We start from the raw sequence: 24147 nt of genomic DNA on the forward strand, positions 1-24147 counted from the left end.
GTGGTGCTGCCTCTCCATTCTGTACAGATGTAACACTAAAATGGAGACAGGGCAAGTAAGGGCTGCAGGAAACAAAATGAATGTGAGTGGCTGCCTTACTGCTGTTCCTGTTATCGGCTTGTCACTGTAATTGCCTCAATAAGCAATGTGAGGATGTCCTCCAGCTCAGGACCTGAAGCTTAATGCCCTGATGCTCCCTCCTTTGCCCTTGTTATTTCCTTTCCATTACTGACACCATAGGCCATCCATCACAGAATAAAGAGCTGATATTTAAAGTTATTACAGTTATTACCTGAAAAGAGTTGGCGCACAGCTGCTTTACCTTTCCAGGCTTATTATGGGGAAGAGTGTTAAATAGTGTACTAAAATGTAATGAGTAGAAATGTTAAACACACACGCAAGCTATAATAGCTTTGTATCTATAGCTGCCAGCATGTGCAAATTAGAAAACCTGTCCCATTATGGCTGCAACCTAGTACAGTTATAATCTTTGCCACATTACACTGTCTGCAAATAGCAAGTATTAATTCAGCTCCATAGGGGCATTACCTACATCTCAGAGCACAAGAAGTCCTGTGAAATTTGCCTAGTTATGCTGCAAAATCCACATTTTATATAATATTTTACCATTGTATTTTTTACAGAAAATACCAGTGAATTTCCACACAATGTATTGTGCCATTTTTATTACCATCTATTTGCCTAAGGAAAACCAACTCCATTACAGGACCTCCATTACTTATGTAAAATAATACTGTCCAATCTGCAGCCATGCAGTTGTATAGGTGTACTTAAAAGTGTAACTAAAACATAAACTGCCCAGTCCTACTTATAGAAAATTTAAAAAGGTTTTTGCCCAACCTCCTCTAATAATAGCCCTACCTGGCTAATATATGCCAAGACCCACCGGTCTAATAACCAATACCAGTCAATCAGCGAGTATTATTTACTTGCTACCTGTTTTAAAGTGGTTGCCGTGGGTTACTAGACTTAATAAATGACAGATTATATCACATGATAATGTTAAAATGTATCGAAAGGTAAATGCCCTGTCAATGTAACACTTGATTATGTGAGGTCTCAGTAAGTGGAGCCTTGATCATCTGGGTAGTGGGATTGATGATTGCTGCTATCTATTATAGCGGATTTTTACAAGTGTTTTTAGATGTATATGTTTTTTATGAAATGGTTTCTTACTTATGGTCTCTACTGTAAGTGTTGAGAAGGTCTCTGGCTGTTTACAGGGATAACTTATTATTATTAAAGCCATAGAGGACACCCACCTCAGAGGGAGAGCCATCCAGACCATCATCTTTATTTGTTAAGCCAGCTGGTTTTAGGTAGTTCCATAGAGCTTGTCTAAGTTGACGAGAGATGAGACTAGGTCAGCTAGTTAAGAAGTTTGGACTCCACAGAGAAGATAGTGGGGCCAACACTACAGCGGGCACTCCTCTAGTACAGGGTTAGGACTACTATAGTCCTTGTAAACTGACTCTTTGTGCAAAACACCCACTAGCTGAGGAGGGCCCCTGTGAAGAAAAGATGCAGGGAGACACTGTGCACTGTTTTCTTGTACTGTTCCGTAATATCATTTGACACTCTGAATAACTAAGGAGTGTTGAAAAGAAGCTAATATCAACCAACTGTGAATAAAGTGTTCCTGCGTTTAGTTGTAGAACCATATGAAAGAACCTTCAGTTCAAGGGTAATCATGTTGGCTAGGGTCGTATACATGCAATAGCCTTTAGACTTATGTCACACAAAGGGCTTAGTAGCTGCTGGTTGTTCTGTACATACGGTTTTGGGTTCTCCCAGCATCAGCAATCATAGAAAGAAAATCTCAAGAAATGTTTGCATGGGAGGCAAAAAAACATACAACTTAAAGGACAATGAAAGGTTAATATAAATTAAAAGTAAGTCTAAAGGCATTCTTTTTAAGTACTTACTGCAAATCTAAATTCCCAGATCCCTGCTTGCTTCTCTGAGATATGGTGCTGGCAGCCTACAGCAGTGTGAAGACTACAGTGACATCACTGAAATCTCTTTTCCCTTCCTGTAGGTTGCCAGCGGCAGCCTTCCTATTCTCTGAGCATGTAACTTGATCCTGTCTGCTGTTCTGAGCTACACATGCCCACCAGCCAATCAGAAGCGGATCTGGCAGAGGGGAGGGGGGAGGGAATGAAACACATGTGCAGTATGAAGCAAGGAGGGAAAGGAAGGGAGAATACCTGTTTAGAGATGGCTGCCTCTTCTAGAAAATGTGATGTAAGTGTGACTGAGTAAATATTTGATTAGGTGAGCCAAAAGTGTGGCGTTTTTACTAAACAATAAGAGGACTATTGGGCAGTATGCTTTTTAAATTTTGACTTGCATTCTCCTTTAACTTAACTTTCTAGCAAAACATCACAATGCCTGTATTGTGTTGTTGACCTGTTAAATGTGCCATTTTAAAGTGGTAACTTGCAGGTTCCGATACAAAACCTGTAAAATTGTTTCTTGCTAGATTTAATAGTAAACAGCAAAACTTTCTCACACTCTCTGCTTGCCTTTTGCCCCTGTTAATACCCTGATATGTTTTGCAGTCAACCTTTTATATAATTTTTCAATATTTACAAATGGTTTATACCAGCTCACCATACATAGGCACATACACATTTCATTTTGGTGCATTTGTTGGTCTGAGGTTGTTGGTCCCATGAATGAAAAATATTTCTAAAGTCTCCATAACCAACAGAATACATTTCACCAATACATTCTGTTCAATTAAAAATTAAAGATGCACAGAGCCCTGATAGAATATAACAACCTGCCTCCTTTCTTTATGTTTTCTGATACTGATTTGTTAAGATATGCAAATAGCGGAAATTTATGGGTAAGGCGTTAAGCCAAACAAAGCAATATACTGTGTAGGAGGACATGATGTACGGGAGGAAATAAAAGGCAGAAATAGCAGTGCCATTCTGCAATGCATTAATAAAATGAAATTGTGTGCAGAAGACAAAGATGCAGAGGGATGTTCAGTGACAGGATGACAGAAAATAAATGCCACTATCTAACAGCAGCAGGCGTTGAATGATGGGAGACTTGCTGAGGGTGGGTGTCAGTGTTAAATCAGGGCACCCAAAGGGAGAGAAGCTATACAGAATGTATACAATTAATGTGTGCCATTTTAGTAGTAGTGTTTCTAGAAATGATTGTGCATGTAGATATACTGAGTGCCACAGGAGCCCCTATACCCCCAGGGCCCAGGACCTGCTCCCAGTGTCGGACTGGCCCACCAGGATACCAGGAAAACTCCCGGTGGCCCCAGGTGTCAGTGGGCCGTCCTGCTCCTAACCATTTGGCATGTTTCATAGTCATTCCCTATTTCTGAAGGAAAACAAAGTAGAGAAATAGATGGAGGAATAAATCCTAGCATGTAAATAAAAGAGACTAGGAGAATAAGGAGGTTGAGTGAGGAAAAGGGGGGAAAAATAGTTTGGAGAGTGGGCCTATGGTCTTTTCTGGTGGGCCCCTGTGGTCCCAGTCCCACACTGTCTGCTGCCAATATAGTTTTGCCCTCCTAGTGGTCCTATATATCCCCAGACTGCCTGTAAAGCTAGGGGTGTTCTTCGGCATCATTTAGGGTTCGAAAGGTTTGACTTTTACTTTGTAACTAAAATACCCTCTCCCCACCTGTAGGAAACTCTTAATAACCCTACCATGCCTCATGGTAACATATCAAATCATTGCATATATGATCTAAAATGACTGCTAATCTGAGGCGCACAAATTGTGTTGCACAGGTGCCCGGTGAATCACTAAATTACACTTATAATGGGATATACTGGGCAACGGTGCAGAAGCCAGAGAAGGAAGACAGGCGCATAACAGCCGGCCCACAGCTTGCCGGGCGGTGCCACTGACAGACAGGAGAGGGAGGAGCTGAGCCCACAGACACCCAGCGCCCTGCACTCCTTGCATCTGCTCTCTCTGTACATGGAGCAGCAGTAGCGCCGCTAGGCAGAGCGACATCCCTACCGGAGTCCAGGGTTCAGCTCCAGTTTAGTGCCAGGAGGAAGGATACTATTGCCAGTGCCAGGAATTGGGCAGGTAAGAGGGCGCAGATCCTTGGAACCGAGCCATTTGGAGATTGAGGATGGCACTAGTGCTTAGGCGCTGTTACAGAAAGGCAAGCACCGCACAGCGTAATCATATATACATGTATAGTGGCGAGATATGTGGGGCAAGTAAGGAGAGCAGCTCAGAGCCGTGCCATGGGCGGGGAGGGGGGAGGTTATGAGAGGATACAGGGATGTGTATAGCAGGTCTGTCCCTTCCCTGCTGTCAGAACACACAGCCATGGAGGCTGCTGCGGGGATCCTACTCCTTACCCTGGATCCTCTCCAGCAGGAACAGCTCTGCCTGTATGTTCTTGTGCTGCTGGGATGGCAGGCTCAACCAGCCTCTCACACACATGAACAGATTATGTTATTGACATGTAAAACTGTTGTACACATTTCTTCTTTTGCAAGGTATATTCATGGGAAACATTTCATCTTTTGAGGGGGCAAGCAGAAGCCCTCAGCCAGTTGTACAATTATCCCAACTCTGAAGGCTAAAAATTGTAGTTTACCAACAACTGAAGGATTGCAAGTTAGATAGATACATCAGTAATGCCTCCTATGTATCTATCTATCATCTATCTATCTATCTATCTATCTATCTATCATCATCTGTCATCCTTCTATCTTTCTATATGTGTCTAAATAACCATTTGTCTTAATGCATATGCATTTTGTAAGTATATATTGCATTTTGTAAGTATATATATATATATATTCATTCTGTTTATATGTCTTCCCTTGTCTAATATACTGTGATCTATTCTATGACCATTGTAACCAAAATATCACCTTGACTTATTTGTCATTTCCAGTGAAATATGCCTTTTTGTGCATTATGCAGCTAAAAAAAAGGGGCAGATTTTCCTAAATTAAATGTCATCGCATTTTCTGTTTAGACTTAAGAAATGTTGCCAAACAGCTGCTGCCTTGTGTTTCACATGCACAAATCCCAGGGGTCATTTTCTTTCCTTTATTTTTTGGCTAGGCAGATATATTTGGTGGCTCAGTAATGAGGAGGGGGTGATTCGTCCCTGCTGGAGAAGGTGGTTTCTATCTACAGAGTGCTTCTTTGGATTCATAGGGTTTTTTTTTCATTTTTAAGATATTTTATTTTCAATAAGACTATTTACATTTAGACTACAATCATGTAGTATCTCTTTAATTGAGCGCAAGGGAGCGTGATAAGAGCAATGAACCGTCCTGTAAAGCTGTGACAATGCCATGCTGAAAAGAGAGACAAACACATTTTTTTCATAGCATTCATATAATTATAAAAATATTTCCCCATTTAAAATGTGAAGTGGTTAAGTTGTGACAGATGTATTATTAGCAGCAGGAGCCAAAAATCAATGCTTTGGCGTTACACAAGAAACTATTGTATTCCACCTTAGTATTTGAATAAAAATAGGTGGGAGGACCCTTTAATTATAGTCTGACAGGGCCCAATTCAGATATGTCAGATGGAGCTGCATGCTGGAATGAAAATGTTATTTTCCATTGTCTTTTAACAGCAGATGAAAAGCAAAATGGAGGATTCTCCAGATGGAGCAGGGCTGTAGTTTTGCACATATATCTCTTTTTCTGTAAATCCGATCTGGTCAGAACTGTTTTGGCTTCCATTGTATTGCTCGGAAGCTGCCTGCATGTTAAAGTAATAATGCATTCATGCACTTGGGTTTTTGGTGGCCAAAGGACAGGATGCGCGGGACGCACAAGCAATTATTTCAGCCTGGATGGACTTTCATGTCTTTGGGGTGGTGCTGTGGGATAATTTGATGCTGGATTTTAGGAACTCACATCTCTAATGCATAATGCATGGGACTTACAAAACGACCATCACACAGGAAACCCTTTTACAGCCAAGTCTACAATTAACCCCTTTAGCATTTATTATTCTTTTTTGTTTTTTTTTTTAATTAATAATTAGTTTGTATTTATAATTTTATTATTTTTAATATCAGAAATTCTAAGTATCAGGGACCTTATTTGCCATTGATATGAGGTTTGGGAAAAAATATCTTTGTTTGGCCACTGTTATTCGTAATGAAAAGAGAAGCCCTGCATTAACACAGTGCTGGTCTGACTCTTATATATTTTTTTTATAAGAAAGCTATAAAGAAAAGTAAAATGCATGGGCCCAGAGAACATTATTTATGTGTTTATTATATTTTAGATGTATTTATTTATGTGGGTTTTTAGGTCGCTTTTCTGCACAGCATTCCTTCACACCAATGAAAGTGTGCCCCTGGTGGCCAAATGATTATGGAAAATTTAAAAATACTAGCCTTTTCTCTATAGGTAAAGATTCTATTATGTGAAATGCTTGGGACCTGGGCTTTTCCAGATAAGGGGTCTATCTGTAATTTGGAGTACTGTTTCCTAAGGTATCTAGAAAACACTGAAACATGCTACTGTACGTTGTTACTGTGCAATACGGTCTATCATCCTGCTGCATGAGTTATACAAAGTGCAACTGTAATCTCAGTGTATTTATATAAAACACCAGCATAATATAGATTTCATATGAAAGATACAGAAATGCCTGTTACTCTTGTTTGTTTTACCACCCACTTGGTATGCAAGCCCAAATTGCCATTAAAGCTTGTTAAGAAAATAAAAATCCTTAGGACCCAATTTCCTGATTTTTGATGATACAGCAGCCAGAAATTCCCAGCACAAGTTTATCAAGTAAGGTTGCTGCAAGCATGCATGCCTTGGTGGGCCTAAATTCTCAGGTGTCTCTAATACTAAAATATGGCATCCTAAAGGGCAACTAATATATTATTAAAGATGGCTGATCTTCTTTACTATCGTCAGTGATGCTTATCTAGCATGTGACCCATCCATGCTTATTATAATTGTATTAACCCTGACTGTTTGGAGACAGGAATTGATTTGCACAAAGACTGTTGTAACTGCACAAAGATATATATATAAAAAAAGGTAAAAAGTGTAGCCACTAATATCTAATGTGAAATTCCAAGTTTCAGCTTAATTCTCTATGGTATCTGACCACTTAGTTTGCAGCAGGGTTGGATACATTACAAGGTACACCATGCACTGGAGACATGCTGTATTGGTAATTTACATTTTTATTGTACCCAGTGCTTTATTTAGGCATCGGACCTAAGTGTACCCCCAAGCCTGCGATCTGCGCATGTGTGTGACGTCACATCCAGTTGTGTGTGACGTCACTTCCAGCAAAACTGCATACCTATGAGCTAGGTACCACTCACCCCCCCAGCTGGAGAGATTTTTTTCCTTGAAAAATATTTATTTTATCATGTAGGTAACTGAGGGCTACCCGTTTAACTGCTACCCTAAGCACGGCCCCTTGGGTGCCTTTATATAAATCTGTCCCATGAATAACATAAATGTTTGTTTGATACAATTTTATAGCTACATGTATGGCCAGCTTAAATCTATCTCCCATAGAGTCCATTTTATGCAAATAATTCAAATTTTTAAAAATGATTTAATTTTTCTGTGTAATAATAAAACATAACCTTGTACTTTATGGTAACTACTGTAAGCTGCATGCATCCATGGCAATTGCAAAACAATCCTGCTGGGTTTATTTAATGTTTAAATGTTATGTAATAAAAAGCTTCCAGGAGCAGTAACCTATAGCAATGAATTAGAAGGTAAAATCACCTGCCTAAAACCAAACTTATTGATTGCTATGGGTAACTGCTCCTGAGCAAATTAGTGCCATTTATTAAATATAGGGGCAAAGGTATGGAGATCTAGATTAGGAAAATAACCCCAGATCCCAAGCATTCTAGTCTATAGATCCTATTTATGTACAGCTATATGCAAAGGAAAAGGGTTTTTTAAGCCAGGCAAATATTGTAGAACTTTCTAATTTAGGGATTGCTCTCCAGATGCTGAAGTACATTTCCAGCTCTCCTGCCAGCTGCCAGCTAGTAATTGTACATCACCAACAACTACAACTACCACCATCTTGCCCTACAATGCCAAGCACAGTCCAGCCCCAGATACTATTATCTTAGCTACTACCTGCACTGTGATTCTTGCATAGCTAATATGCAGTGCTGTGTGGATGCTAGCCAGATATTTCCTATCTAAAGCTGTCAATCTGCATGTCCATCCATGCACAAGACCCTAGGTAAATTCTCTTCCTTGGAGCCTCATAAATACAGTTCAGAAAAAGCACATTTCTTGCACCTTACTAGAATGACAGTCAATTCAGCTCAATCTAAATCTGCTGCAGTCTTGGTATAGAAAAGACCTTGCCCAGCACCTGATAATTATATTACTCTGGCCGACACATCCAGTTCTCTCTCCTGCGATGGCAATGAAAAATGCTTGCAATTTTCAAGCTTATAGGAAATATAAAGGATAATTCAGGAGACTTGTTCCCAGTGATACATTTTATTTGGATAATTTGGAGCCAGAGCTCTTGGACGAGGAGACTAACCAGCCTGTGTTGTTCTTAGAAGACAGATGAGGGAGGATGTTCTATTTTTGTTTAAGCTCAATTAACTTTCCAGAGAACAATCATAGGAACATTGTATTTTTTTCTTTAATTAGATCATGAATATGTATTTATTACCATTTTTGTTTTACTAGGAGTAATGATCATGTTTCAGAATATAGCATGTGCTGCAATCTGTCCATACCACTGTGCTTGTATGTTACTTGGCTGTCTGTCAGTGTACTCAATTCTTAACTCTATAATTACATGAATTTATGACTGTATACTTCCTTTACACATTCTGTATTCTGTTCATACTACCTTAGACATTTACTTTAGTAATAATCTTTTATAATTAGCCCTCAAGAGCTTCATTTTAGGCCCTCGAGCTATAGCTAAACTACAATTCTAATGGCAGACTTGCAAACGGCAATCTTGCTATATAACTAAAGGTGGCCACACACGTGGCGATTTGCGATTTTTCGTGCGACCATCGGTTGCAAGAAAGATCGTTCAATCGGCCACTAACGTTCAGGGCTGAAACGGCAGATAAGGAGGTAGAAAAAATAGGATTTCTACCTCCTTCTGCCAATTCAGCCCTGAAGGCAGACTTTGCTCAGGCGCCTTCTATGGCGCCCGATCAAAATCTTTTAACCCGCCCAATCAGCCTCCTGCGATATCGGTCGACTCGCTGACTTGCCATACACGCACCGAATATCGTACGAAATGAGGTTTCGTACAATATTATCAGTGCGTGTATGGCCAGCTTTAGGTCAGCCCTGCCTATCTGGAGGGTCAGTGTAGCTCTGTAGCTCTCCAAAGACTTTTTATCGCTTTTGGCCTGAGCAAAGTCTCCATATGTGGCTCACACCCATGGATATATGACAACAACAACCATCTATTAAAAGCTTGCCCAGAAATATACTTTACATTTGATAATTGGCCTACTGCATATATGAAGTTGGACAGCATTGGGCATAAAGGAGCACTGGGAATATGCTGACAACAAAAAATAAAATATAGATAAAAAAAACAAAACAATTAATTATGAATATTCTACTAAAAAAGGCATGCATGCCATAAATCCAACATACATGTGTTAAGTATTCAGTCATATTAATGTATATAATGGTAACACAATATAGTGATACTGTTATTTAAATATAATGTTGAGGGTAAAAAATCATTCCAGGGGGTCCCCAAGGATACATTGTGTGTTACAATTGCCTGTCGCACCTCTTTGCTGCAGTTCACTGCAAACTTAGAACTGCCAGACTGAATTTCCATTGAGATTTTATAGTAGTCTTTATCCCAAACTCTAAACGGGAAGGGGGGGATGTACTTTTCCTAATGGCCTAATGGGTTTTAAAGGATCCTTTCATTCATTGAGATATGGGATGTAATTGATGCTCCAGGCATCACTTTACCAGCAACAGAGAAAACAGAAGCTCTCTCTTTGTTTTCCAGGCCTGGTGTTTGTTTATAGTTCTCAATGGTACTTTAAGTTCCTTGTGGTTGAAATCTCATTACTGTGACACAAAGTGATCAGTCTCTTTGTGTTCTCGGAGGGGAAAATGGTGGAGTCAATTTAGAAAAGTTTTTGCCGCACAAAGTGTCGAATCAGCGGCCCAATGACAGTCAATTTATTTTAACTTATGTAATGTTATTATAAAATTCAAGGGCTAAAATAATAGCTATGGCACAAGGGCAATTTCAAGGGTTTTGCAGTCTGTGCTATTTACAGCTATGTAATTGCAGGGCCGTCCTCCCAACTACATGACTTTTCAATATTTTGTACAGACAGTGTGTACCTAGGTAGTATACATCTGTCTTTATACTCTCCATATGTAGCACTTACCTTGTCCCTCTATCTGGACAGGTTATTTCTGTGGTTACTTAGTTTTTGTGTCATCCTTTTTGCTGTTTGGGAAGGGTACATCTGGTGTTATTCATTTGTTCTTAACACTCACTGCGTCCTCTGTCAGGGCTTAGTACATTTCTGGTTACTCGTGTTACATTTATGTATGGTGCATCTTGACTATTTACCACTCAACATTTCTCTGCTGGGAAGGGTTCATCTGTGGTTGCTCATTTTTTTTTGCTCTTGTTGTTCTTTGTCACGTTAGGGTACATCTGGGGATACTTTGACTGTATGTTGTGGCACATTCTTTTTCACGTTAGGGTACATCTGGGGATACTTTGACTGTATGTTGTTGCACATTCTTTGTCACGTTAGGGTATATATGGGTTTACTTTGACTGTGTGTTGTGGCACATTCTTTGTCACGTTAGGGTACATATAGGGGTTACTTTGATTGTATGTTGTGGCACATTCTTTGTCACATTAGGGTACATATGGGGTTACATTGGCTGTATATAAGGGGGGTAATAAGGGATAGGGTACTTGAATACATTGCAGTTCACAATACTATTAGTTTGTGCCAGCATGGTTTTATGCGTAACAGATCTTGCCAGACTAATTTAGTTGCCTTTTATGAGGAGGTGAGTAGGAACCTTGATGCTGGAATGGCAGTTGATGTCATCTACTTGGACTTTGCTAAAGCGTTTGATACAGTACCTCACAGAAGGTTAATGTTCAAATTAAGGAATATTGGCCTAGAACATAATATTTGTAATTGGATAGAGAACTGGCTGAAGGATAGAGTACAAAGAGTGGTGGTAAATGGAACATTTTCTAATTGGACCAGTGTGGTTAGTGGAGTACCGCAGGGGTCAGTCCTTGGGCCTTTGCTGTTTAACTTGTTTATTAATGACCTGGAGGTGGGCATAGACAGTATTGTTTCTATTTTTGCTGATGACACTAAATTGTGCAAAACTATAAGTTCCATGCAGGATGCTGCCGCTTTGCAGAGCGATTTGACAAAATTAGATAACTGGGCAGCAAACTGGAAAATGAGGTTCAATGTTGATAAGTGCAAAGTTATGCACTTTGGTAGAAATAATATAAACGCAAACTATCTACTGAATGGTAGTGTGTTGGGGGTATCCTTAATGGAGAAGGATCTAGGGGTTTTTGTTGATAACAAGTTGTCTAATTCCAGGCAGTGTCATTCTGTGGCTACTAAAGCAAATAAAGTGCTGTCTTGTATAAAAAAGGGCATTGACTCAAGGGATGAGAACATAATTTTGCCCCTTTATAGGTCCCTGGTAAGGCCTCACCTTGAGTATGCAGTGCAGTTTTGGGCTCCAGTCCTTAAGAAGGATATTAATGAGCTGGAGAGAGTGCAGAGACGTGCAACTAAACTGGTTAAGGGGATGGAAGATTTAAACTATGAGGTGAGACTGTCGAGGTTGGGGTTGTTTTCTCTGGAAAAGAGGCGCTTGCGAGGGGACATGATTACTCTGTACAAGTACATTAGAGGGGATTATAGGCAGTTGGGGGATGTTCTTTTTTCCCATAAAAACAATCAACGCACCAGAGGTCACCCCTTTAGATTAGAGGAAAGGAGTTTCCATTTGAAGCAGCGTAGGTGGTTTTTCACGGTGAGGGCAGTGAGGTCCTAGTGATGTGGTAATGGCAGATTCTGTTAATGCCTTTAAGAGGGGCCTGGATGAGTTCTTGATCAATCAGAATATCCAAGGCTATTGTGATACTAATATCTACAGTTAGTACTAGTGGTTGTATTTATAGTTTATGTATGTGAGTGTATAGATTGGTAGGTGTGGGTTAGGTGTGCTGGGTTTACTTGGATGGGTTGAACTTGATGGACACAGGTCTTTTTTCAACCCTATGTAACTATGTAACTATGTAACTATGTATGTAGTGGCATATAAATGGCCTTTTAGTGTGCTTCCTCAGCCTAACTGCATTACAAATGTTTGGTTCAAACAGGAAACAGCCAGTTAGAGCAGCTGAAATTTGACAGTGACTCACATCATGTGATAGTTGCAGATAAAGCAAAATGTTAGGTTGAGCAACCCAGAAATAAAGCATTTTAAAACTGTAATTAAAAATGCATAAACTTTTACATTTAAGTGGCTTTTTTGTAATAGTTACAGTTACAGTACAAATGTAGGTCATAGGATAGGGTATATTTGATTCACTTTGCTTAGTAAAACGACTGAATAAAGATGAATAAAGCTGAATCTGTTAAACTCTGCTCTTGTTACATCCTTACCAAATGCATGATGTTTAGTTAGAACTTAAGTTGCCCAGGTCTAGTAACCAATAGCAACCTAGCAAGTGTATATTTTTTTCCAGCTCCCTGCCATGAATGCTACCAGTTGATTGGTTTCAGTGAGTAGCTAAAACAGTTGCAAATTTTGTACCTTTTCTTACATTACATAGCGTTTTTTGGAAGAATGGTTTCTGGTAACCCTGCCACTGACCCTCAACACCAGGTAGAGGTTTGAATGACATTGAAAGATAAATAGGAGATGGGCTGGCTAGAAGGATAAGACATAATTATTCTTGGTGGTTACTGATAGCACTTTAAATTCCACACTGGAGAGTAGCAGTGGCAGTTGCAAATTTGTGTTGAATGTTTCCATCTCCAAGATGTTAAAAGATGGTGAAAATTGAAAATGGCCTTTTATGTTTTGAGTTCTACTGGTGCATGGAACATATACATCCAGATAAAACTGTCTTTTAACTTAACTTTGACCCATAGCCATTACAGTTTCTTTTTAATCATGGTGCAGGGTGCACCTCCATTAGCAGCTCTGTTGGGCAAATCATTGCATTGAATCTACAAAAGCTTATGGCATGCATTTTTGGGATAGTTTCTCTCTCTCACAGCACTTGTGAGTGTAATTGGAGTGGTTCTTTCTCTGCCTAGAGTGCTGTTTTCACTATATTATGGCTTAGCACCAATGGTACTGAAAAAAGTTGCTTTCTTAGTGCTGTAAGGGAAAGGAGTTTTTCCTAAAACATACTATCAATCCATAATCAGCTGGTAATAGAGGTTCTACACAGCCAGTCAAAAAAGGGGCCAGAGTTAATGGGATACAGCCCCCAGATTAAAGAGCATAACTGCAAATCACATCAAAAATAGTATCCCAAACTCCAAACAAATCTTTAATTAAAAAATGTAATTTTTATTGAAAGTATCCATATTAAAAAATAGAGAGTGACGCCTTTCGACGCCTTTCGTAACCTTCCACAGGTTCTAAGACACTATTAATAGGAAAAATGAACAAACAAAATGGAACTTGATTGTTCCCCTTTAAAAGAGAATGCAAGTCAAAATTTAAAAAGCATACTGCCCAATAGTCCTCCTATTGTTTAGTAAAAACGCCACACTTTTGGCTCACCTAATCAAATATTTACTCAGTCACACTTACTTCACATTTTCTAGAAGAGGCAGTCATCTCTAAAAATGTATTCTCCCTTCCTTTCCCTCCTTGCTTCATACTGCACATGTGTTTCATTCCCTCCTCCCCCTCCCCTCTGCCAGATCCGCTTCTGATTGGCTGGTGGGCATGTGTAGCTCAGAACAGCAGACAGGATCAAGCTACACACATGCTCAGAGAATAGGAAGGCTGCCGCTGGCAGCCTACAGGAAGGGCAGAGAGATTTCAGTGATGTCACTGTAGTCTTCACACTGCTGTAGGCTGCCAGCACCATATCTCAGAGAAGCAAGCAGGGATCTGGGAATTTAGATATGCAGTACTTAAAAAGAATGCCTTTAGACTTACTTTTAATTTATATTAACCTTTCATTGTCCTTTAAGCTGTTTAGCTTAGTGTAAATAGTATCCTAATCAGTCATTCATTATTTATAAGTTTTGCTCTAAGGGCTAAACTCCATGGGAGCTTTTGTTGGATGGTGTCAGATCGACAAAACACATCCTACAAGTTGAATGTAGTTGCATGGATCAAAATATAATTGGACTGATGTGTAAACTACATGATATGCCATCCGACACGATTTGCCTGTCAGATGGGAATGTTGCATGCTGTGTCTTCATCCGACAGGATAAAATCTGATGCTGATTGACAGACTACATTCAATTACATTACAGCTGTGGGGGATCAGATTAGGTAGGGTCCTACAAAATCTTATTCTGTTGTGTGGTGTGGTGTTTTGTGCTGTTGCATGACAAGATCAGATTAAATCTGACCCACAAAATCTGATCAAAATCTCCCATAGCGGTTAGCCCTTAAAGGAGCAGTAACACCAAAAAATTAAAGTGTATCAAAGTAATTCATATATTTCGCACTATTGCCCTGCACTGGTACTGGTAAGTTGTGTGTATGCTTCAGAAACACTACTATAGTTTATATAAACAAAGCTGCTGTGTAGCCATGGGGGCAGCCATTCAAACTGAAAAAAGGAGAAAAGGCACAAGTTACATAGAAGATTTTTACCAGTGTGGGGCTGCAGTACATTATATTTTAATTGCTTTAAAACATTTTTATTTTTTGGTGTAACTGTTTCTTTAAGGTGACAAATTGGGTGTTTGAAAATGCATAGTTCATTATACCTCAGAATTCCATCTAGATTTATTAAGGTGTCCATATAGCCCCAAAATTGTTCAGGCAGTTTGGCGAGTTTCAAATATAATCTGGGCATATATGGCACATGGCATATAATGTCTAATAAATAAATTACTTGGCTATAGTGATTTTATTCACATTAAATGCAATCAGCGTAGCCCCTTTAGCTGCATTTTCTACATTTTCCACAATTTTTCATAGAATCTGTTAACCTTAGGCCACCGTAACTATACTGAGACTTGCAGGGTGAGTAATTCATAAAACCCAGTCATCACATTTACATATCTTCTCTGCAGGACTGTATTTAGTGCTACATGAACGGATAAATGAATGCAGACCTGCTATCTGAATTAGTTGTGGTCATAAAACGCAAAACCATTTTGCAGACAGGGGAAGGGTTGACACATTTTTTCACGCTTCTTTGCATTTATAATTTAATAGAGGTGGGGATATATTTTGCAGGAGAGATTTCCCCCTGAGTTTGAGAATGACCCACATGGGACAGAAGCATCTGTGTGTTTTGCATTAGTTCCTCCCAAGGCAGTTAGTATCCATAACTGCACCAATTATACGCGCTCCTTTTTATTATGCTGAATAGATATCTTACGTGGCTTGTTCATCAGCTGCAAAGCTGGATCCCAAACATTTATAGGTGGACATGGATTTCAGGGAAGTTTTTTTTTATTAAAGTTGTCAAAAAAGTTGTCAAAAATATATATAATATAAAATTGAAAATGGTTTTTGTAAAAAATAAAAATTCAATAAAAATGTACAACAACTCAAAATAAAAATTCAATCACAAATAGGCATATATAAGAGCATTATGCATTCCTGGCTGCAGCAATAAAGGTGATTCTGCACTCTGCTTGGCAGCATCTCAGGGAATCTGTGGGCACTACCCTGGGCCATTAGCAGAGGGGCATGAAGGGGGGGGGAACTAGAATCTAAGTTGCAGTGAAACTAATCCAACAGCTTTTAGCCCCATGACTTTGCAATGAACCCTGCACATTTCAATCTCCCCCACCCCTTTAGCTTTTAACTGTTCCTAACCCTAATATCTTTATTTCTAACTTTGTTTCAGGCTTATGATAATTGGACCAGGAAACTACAGTCTATAATTCCTTAACTCCCCATTCACGGTTACTTATTTAAAAATGGCAGAGATATTATTATTATTATTATTAACATTTAGATGTTTCATCCCTGACCTGGTCAAGCCATATTTACCCTTCACCTGTCCTGATCTTGCACCACTTTTAAGTAAACTAATTTAACCAGATCATATCAGAAACACTTGAGCTGTAATACCATAACTGCAGACTGTTTTCATAAGAAGCAGTAGTTCACCTTTATATTAACTTTTAGTATGGTGTATACAATGATATTCTAAGGAAATTTGCAGTTGGTCTTTATTTTTTATTTTGGTGGGTTTTTAAATATTTAGCATATCGTGCAACAGCTCCCTGGTTATCATAGCAAACAGACAGTGGTTTAAATGGGTGTGGAAGATGAACAGGAGTGTATCTGAATAAAAGCTCAACAATAATTAGCAACTATAATTAAGCCAGAGCAATAGTTTTTGGTTAAATGACCCCACATGTGGAAGCTGCATAGGGGTAGAAGAAGAAGGCAAATAATTAAAAACATATAGCTAATAAAAAACAAGACCAACTAAAAGTTAAAGGTGAACCATTCCTTGAAATTAAATACAAACTACCTGGCCATTCTACCTGGATTTTCTAGAAGTGACCAATATTTTTCATGTGATCTGGTAACCTTATACCAAACCATGACCCATTTTGAGGCAGGGGGAAGTATGCAGGCCTGGATGTTATATTTCAGGAAGTTGTTGTCACTTTTTAGAATGTATAAAATCAATTCTAAATAGAATGTAAAGATAATTACCGTAAAATGTACCACTAGTCAAGCGTGAGATGAGTCCATTTGTTTTTAAAGCTTGTAAACAATATATTCATTTTGTTTCTTGGGACAGCCGTTAGACTTCCTCCCCTTGCTCTCAGTTTGACCCATGTTATTACCATAAAGCATTCATACTTTAATTGTGATCATTGGTAAGATGCCTTTGCACACTGTGATTTTCCTTGCCTTTCAGAATATTATTGATGTGTTCCATAACCCTTACTCTTCATTTTCACACAGTCCTGCCTACATAAATTAGTCCGTGTGGGATTACACTGCTCCTTGTACATTTATCACAAATTATTATTATTTTTTATATTAAGTTTTGATTGATACCTCCCATTTACTGTTGGAGGTACTTTTAACATTTGCCATTTTTGCGTCTGGCATTGATGTGAAACCATTAATAGTTGTTTTCTTCTTATTATTTTTAATGGGTTGTTCACCTTAAAATAAAGTTTTGGTATGTTATAGGGATATAGGGATAGGGTATCCTATTCTAAGCAACTTTGCAATTGGTCTCTGATCAAAAAAACTATTGTTCTGTGAGGCGTTATTGTTACTTTGTATTACTTATCTGCTAATTCAAACCTCCAGTCTCTCATTAAAACCACTGCCACTGTTGACTAGGGTAAATAGGGGTTCAGATCTTTATTACAGGGAAACCCTAATTTTACATCCCCTATATTTTAGTTTTCCAGCATTTTACACAGTTTTTTTGTGGTCTCATCGGTTTCTACTGCATAATGCATTTCATTGGTCTGCTCATTGACTGTGTAACAGGTTTTCAGAATAAAGTTACCAGATCATAAAAAATAAGGGCACGTTTAAGTAATGTAAGTTGCATTTAATTTTTTTGTATTTTAAATTAGTTGTAATTAGAGCAGTCCTTTAGGTAGATTTTATAGACATTTCCCAGATTTTGTATAGGAAACTTTTTTACACTACCCTACGCCAAAAAGTTTTTTTTCCATCAAAAAGTTGGAGTAAAGCAATATTTGCAACTTGCTTCCATATTTCTTGAGGAATTTAAAACAGCCAGTCCGAATTTTGTTTTGCAGCCAGCAGATCTGAGAAATTGCATGGCAAGCCTTTGGCCATTTGAACCTATTGGACCTATTTAGACTCCACTCAACAACAGAGGGCCCAATCTCTAGGGCTTCCCCCTCTGGCTTTAAACAGTAATGAGCACTCTAGAGAAGAGGTTGGGGCACAGCGCAGAATGCAAAAAGGATAATAATGTAACGAAAAAATTGAAGTTTATTTTCTACCACCTACCAACAAGAACAATGTAGATTAAATCCACTTTTCAGTTATTAATTTTGGAAGTATCAGAGCTTGGGAGGGGTACAGTGTTTATTGTCACTCACCTTGAACCTTGAACTTGAATCCTTCAAAACTTCGCACAAAAGGAGCTAAAAGGGCCAAATGGTCCCACTTATACTGACCAAATTGGATCCCACAATGAACTGTGTAAGACAGGTATTATCACTAAGCCTTTCCAACTGTGGTCAATGGGAGTGCTGGTGCCTAGTACCAGTGACACATATTAGCATATGTGCCATATGTTTGGGTGATTATTTGGGTGATTAAGGTTACAGTCCTTGTATAGGAAGAAGAGCTATAGAAAGGCTGTTGTCACTGTATTATTATATGTGGAGTGTCCTGCATTGTGTGACTTACTCCCACAGGCCCAGATTTACTAGTGTTTCTAAACCAAATATTGTTTTTCTAAATTCTCTTGGCAGCATACCAAACACCTGGGGCTCTTCAGATGTACAACTACAGCCCTTGTGTTGAGAGTTGTAGTTCACAAGTAGATGGATTGATTTTTCAACAGTCAAAATGTTAACCCTTTAATTGCTTAAAAAAATACCTCAACATCTTCACCCTTCACCCTGACAGTTCCTCTGCCCCTGGTAAAAACACCATCCTGTACGGGAATCTCTTTGGCTCTTCCTTGGAGCTGTAACATCACAGAGAAAGGCAGAGAGAGATTTGCTGAATATCTGCACAAGTGTCATAATAAAAGTGATTGATCCAATAATTGTGTTAACTGCGTAGATATTTCCATAAAGCCTGCACTTTCAGCAGCATTTGGGGATTATATTAGAACACCTCAGCTCTAAGTGCTATATACTCTGACTTGAGATTTGTTTGGTGCTTGGAGTGAACAGTTCCCTTGAGAAGCCTGAGCATTAACCTTGAATATTCTTCTATATAGAATTCCTGTTACTGACTAAAGAGCCTTTTGAAGATCAAATAGCTGTAATGTTATTTACATTCCACTGTTCAGATGCTAGTTTAAAAGCTATTTGGGGGAGTCATGATACACTTAGTAGGCCGACACCTGCAAGCCTTTACTGATGTGATGAATATTAACAGTAATTTTCGCTGCTTCTCTTCCGTTATTAGGTCCCAGTTTACTACTGAGAGATTAATTCTTATTTAATTCATTTAGATGAAGGATATCTCATTATCCTTTGGCAGATCTACAGTTTGTAACCTCTTCCGAATGGGTTTTTCCTCTCCAAGTGCAGGGATGTGCGAAAGATGGCTGAATCCAGGTTGACCAACTCTTATTCCTATTTAGCAATTAACTGGTATTGGGAGAAGCTACAAGAGGTTCTACATGATAACACTCCTTTGTACTTTCCATGGAAGCCAAAATGAATCTTTATACATTTGGATCTAACAACAAATGTTTCATTTGGATAAACTTGGCTGTGGTGTTCAACCTCACTTACTATTTTACTATGTTATATAAAAATCTTGAGTCTACAGTAAAATAAAGATTCACAGTATCCTCATTCACTTGAGGATTCTCCACCTCCCTTGAAAATAAAGATACCAGTCCTTTATATATTCCGCTTTGTGACAGAGTAGAGAATATAGATCTTGTATGTTTGGAAGTGCTATACAAATAACCAGACCCACAGAGGTGTCATATAGTAAAGTAACACTTTCTGTTAAACCCCATCTGAAGCCTTTTTAATTTGCAGCAGAGGGAGAAAAAAAATCCTTCCTGACTCCAAGATGGCAATCAGACCAGGCCAGGAACAACTTGTACTATGAGCTATTTTCAATAATCCTGTATTTTCTCTCATACTAAAAAAGCAACACCACCCCTTCTTGAAGCTATATAATGTATCTGCCAGTACCACTGATTCAGGGAGAGAATTCCATAACCTCACCGCTCTCACTGTAAAAACCCTTACCAAATATTTAGACAGAACCTCTTTTCTTCTCAGCAGAATAGATGCCCTTGTATCTGCTGAAAGCACCTACTGGTAAAGAAAGCTTTGGAGAGATGAATATACCATCCACTTATATATTTATACATAGTTATCATATGACCCCTTAAGGGCTCTTTTCTTCAGCATAAGCAACCCCAACTTGGCCAGTCTTCAAGACTGAGAATTTTTATTCTCTTGACCCGCTAAGTTGCCCTTCTCTGGACTGTCTCTAATTCAGTAATATCCTATATGAGCACTGGAGACCACAGCATATTATAAATGGGGCCTTACCAGCATTCAAAACCTTGTATTCCATTGCAGCAGTTGACTGGCATTGCTTGCTACAGCCAAGTTTAGTATCTACAAGGACTGCAAGGTCCTTCTCCATTATGGATTTGCCTAGTGCAGTCCCATTAAGGGTATAAGTGGCTTGTGTATTTTTACATCCCAGGTGCATGACCTTACATTTATCCATATTAAATCTGCCACTTAGCCGCCCAAATTGCCAGTTTGTCAAGATCCTGCTGCAAGTATGCCACATCCTGGATAGAACTAATTGGGCTGAAAACCTCTGAAAACTTGATGCATTATGTACAATACCTTCCCTAAGTCATTCATGAACAAGTTGAATGAATTGTCTTTCACCCTTATACAGAACAGGGAGCCATTTTAGGCACATACAGCAGAGAATATTTGACCTGAACTATTTGTATATTGTATTTTCTTGCCTGCTTATACCTTTTTCTTATGCTGTGCCACCTGACATCTGTATTTTTAGACCAGTAAAATCGAGAGTGACTCCTTCACAAGAACCAGATGTGGGTTGCTGTTGCATTTTATTAGGCATTGGCTGCTTTTCATTAGATATCCAGTGCTCTGCTTCAGCTGTTTGCTGCCAAATCTGTTAGTTTTCAGTGTTTTATTTCTAAGCACATTAAGCGGACCTGCATCCAGCATTCACGGATATTTTTTATTGGCAAAGCTTTTAATCTTTTATGGTTTCCTCCATGTACAAGCTGAGTGGCTTTTATAACTCTATCTACCCGTGCATCAGACAGGGATGGATAGAAATGTCCTGCTCTGTTCCTGTCTGGTTTAGCTCATGCTGTATAAAAACAAAATGCAAAATGAATGAAGAATGGTGACCTCTAAAATAAAATCCCAGAAAGATTGATGTTAAACAGAGGTTACAGTGCCAAGCAGAAGCATGCTATTGGGCTGTGGAGGTAGGCAGGACATACACTAGTAACAGAATGGTATTAAGCTGGAACTATTGGGTAAGTCAGCACCTATAGGCAATGACTTTTATTTGCCCTGACTGCAGATAATAGAAAGCTACAGTACAGCTGTTTATCATTTATTTTTGGCCAATTGAAGGCAGATGTATTTCCTTGAGTCATATATTGGAAGTCACTGTTTCCAGCTTTAAACCTGCCTGTCACCGGCTATAAACTTTCACAGAATTAGGTGAGTGCTCTGTGGCCACAGACTGTGATTTACTAGCCAATACTCACAAACCATACATTCTGTGTTTTCATTATCATGCATACAATGCCTTGTAAAAAGTCACTGATTTGATTAGCAAATCCTGTGGCGCAAGAAAAGTGCAAAGAAAAAACAGGCATAATAGTGCAGCCCCCCCTTTTTTTACCTTCTCTTTTCCAGAAATATAAAAATGGGCACCTACTTTAAGGCCACTGGGAGCAACATCTAAGATGGGTGGTGAACAACATGTTACTCAAGAGCCATTGGTTTGGGATCACTGCTATATACAGTAGTTTGTAGCCCAGCCAAACCATTCTATGGTTCTTTGGCTGCACACTTATCAAAAACACAGTCCTGTGTCTTCTTGTATGTAAAGTTTCCCATACACGGGACGATTCTATCTGCCGATATTGGTCCCTTAGACCGATTCGGCAGCTAATCGGCCTGTGTATGGGCACTACCGACGGGCCTGTCCGACCGCATCGGCTCGTTGATGCCGTCCCCGGACCGACTTTTCCTATACCCACCGTAATAATTTAGGTCAAATGATCGAATTAGCCTGGATTCTCTCGATATCGCCCACCCATAGGTGTGGGATATCAGGAGAAGATCCGCTTGCTTGGCGACATCGCCAAGCGAGTGGATCTTAAGATGGGCACCTTTAGTCTAAACACATACCTCCCAACTGTCCTGATTTGCGCAGGACAGTCCATCTTTTGACAGCTCAACCCGAAGTCCCAAAGTTCCAGATTCTCACTGAAAAGTCCCTCACTGAACGCTAAAAAAGATACAAACTTAATTAGAAAGTAGCTTTTGGCAGAGAGCCCAGAAATCTTAAAGGAACAGTAACACCAAAAAATTAAAGAGTTTTAAAGTAAATTAAATATAATGTACTGTTGCCTTGCACTGGTAAAAGCTGTGTGTTTGCTACAGTAACTTTACTATAGTTTATATATAATAAGTATTGTGTAGCCCCGGGGGCAGCCATTCAAGCTGGAAAAAAGGAGAAAAGGCACAGGTTACATAGCAGATAACAGATAAGCTCTGTAGAATACAATAGTGTTTTATCTGTTATCTGATAAGTGCCTGTGCCTTTTCTCATTTGAATGGCTGCCCCCATGGCTACACAGCTGCATTCTTTATATAAACCATAGTAGTGTTTCTGAGGCAAACACACCAGTTGTACCAGTGCAGGGCAGCAGTACATTATATTGGAATTTCTTTTATACTCTTGAATTTTTTGGTGTTACTGTTCCTTTAAGCTTCACCTGCACTGAAATACATTGTTTCTCAGATTTAATTAAATAAGTAGCTTTTGGCAGAGAGCCCAGAAATCTTAAGCTTCACCTGCACTGAAATACATTGTTTCTCAGATTTAATTAAATAAGTAGCTTTTGGCAGAGAGCCCAGAAAGTTAAACAAGCTTCACCTGCACTGAAATACAAATGTTTCTCAAACTTAATTAAAAAGTAGCTTTTGAAAGAGAGCCCAGAAATCTTAACGAGCTTTACCTGCACTTAGAAACATTGTTTCTCACATTTAATTAAATAAGTGGGCTTTTGGCAGAGAGCCCAGAAAGTTAAAAAGTCACACCTGCATTGAGATACAATTGTAACTAATAAGATAAACAGGTCTCTTGGGGGAACTGAGACTTGCAGCTTAAAGGACAATTTCAGCCCCCCACAAACTTTAAATAACCTTCCAAATTTAGTGAAATGGGAGTGGTATTTAGTGGATGTGGTCGCAAAAATGGGCATGGTCAAAAATGTTGTTGTGCTGCATTTCTTTTTGCAAATCACTCTGCACATCTGCTCTGTATCTTATCTGTACCCTAATCTAGAACTAGTCACACTAATACTGACCTTGTTCTCATACTTTCTCTTAATATTAATACTTAGCAGAAGACACAGTCACCCCCCAAAAATATATTCACACTATAATGGCAAGGTTTATTTGCAGATATTTCCCTGTCCTATAGTAGTAGTGTCCTATAGTGTTATCATGTCTGACTTTAAATACTATAATTTCCCATGTAGAGACAACCCATACTGGTCCCTTAAGGGTTCCACAAACTAAACAAAGTCTTGAGAGGCAACATGGATTAAGCATACATTATTATTAACTGTGTTTTCTAACCAGGTTGTTTGGTAAAACTGTAAAACAAAAGCAAAATGTCAGTTGGCATTAAGCACACATTTACAGTACAATATGAATAAACTGTGAATATAAATCCTAGTTTAATACAGTGGGTGCTCTTTCATAGCATAGCCAGGGCATAATGCTTAACTTGTAGGACTGCTGCATCCCGAACTTAGCATTACATACTGATAAAATCAGCCAAAACAGTAGAATTTTCCATGTGGGTATTGTGGCCCACCAGTCCTTGACTGATATTTATGTACTGTGGGTTTTGGCTGGTTTAAAATTTTCATCTGACAATGAGGGATCTTCTGTATATTTAGTCATGGCCCATTTCTCTATATTACATACAAAAAAGTTGGGGG

General features: G+C 38.9%; 1 protein-coding gene across 1 annotated transcript in view; it reads left to right on the forward strand.

Moving 5' to 3' along the window:
• Positions 1-3865: 3865 nt before the first annotated feature.
• The window catches only part of rai2 (retinoic acid induced 2), a 29861-nt gene continuing 9579 nt past the window's right edge, over positions 3866-24147 (forward strand). Inside the window, exon 1 of the mRNA XM_002934348.5 lies at positions 3866-4092. The gene's annotated coding sequence lies outside the window, so the exon portion shown is untranslated. The remainder of the gene's footprint in view (positions 4093-24147) is intronic.

This window comes from Xenopus tropicalis, chromosome 2, assembly GCF_000004195.4.
Source record: "Xenopus tropicalis strain Nigerian chromosome 2, UCB_Xtro_10.0, whole genome shotgun sequence".
NCBI classification, from domain to species: domain Eukaryota; kingdom Metazoa; phylum Chordata; class Amphibia; order Anura; family Pipidae; genus Xenopus; species Xenopus tropicalis.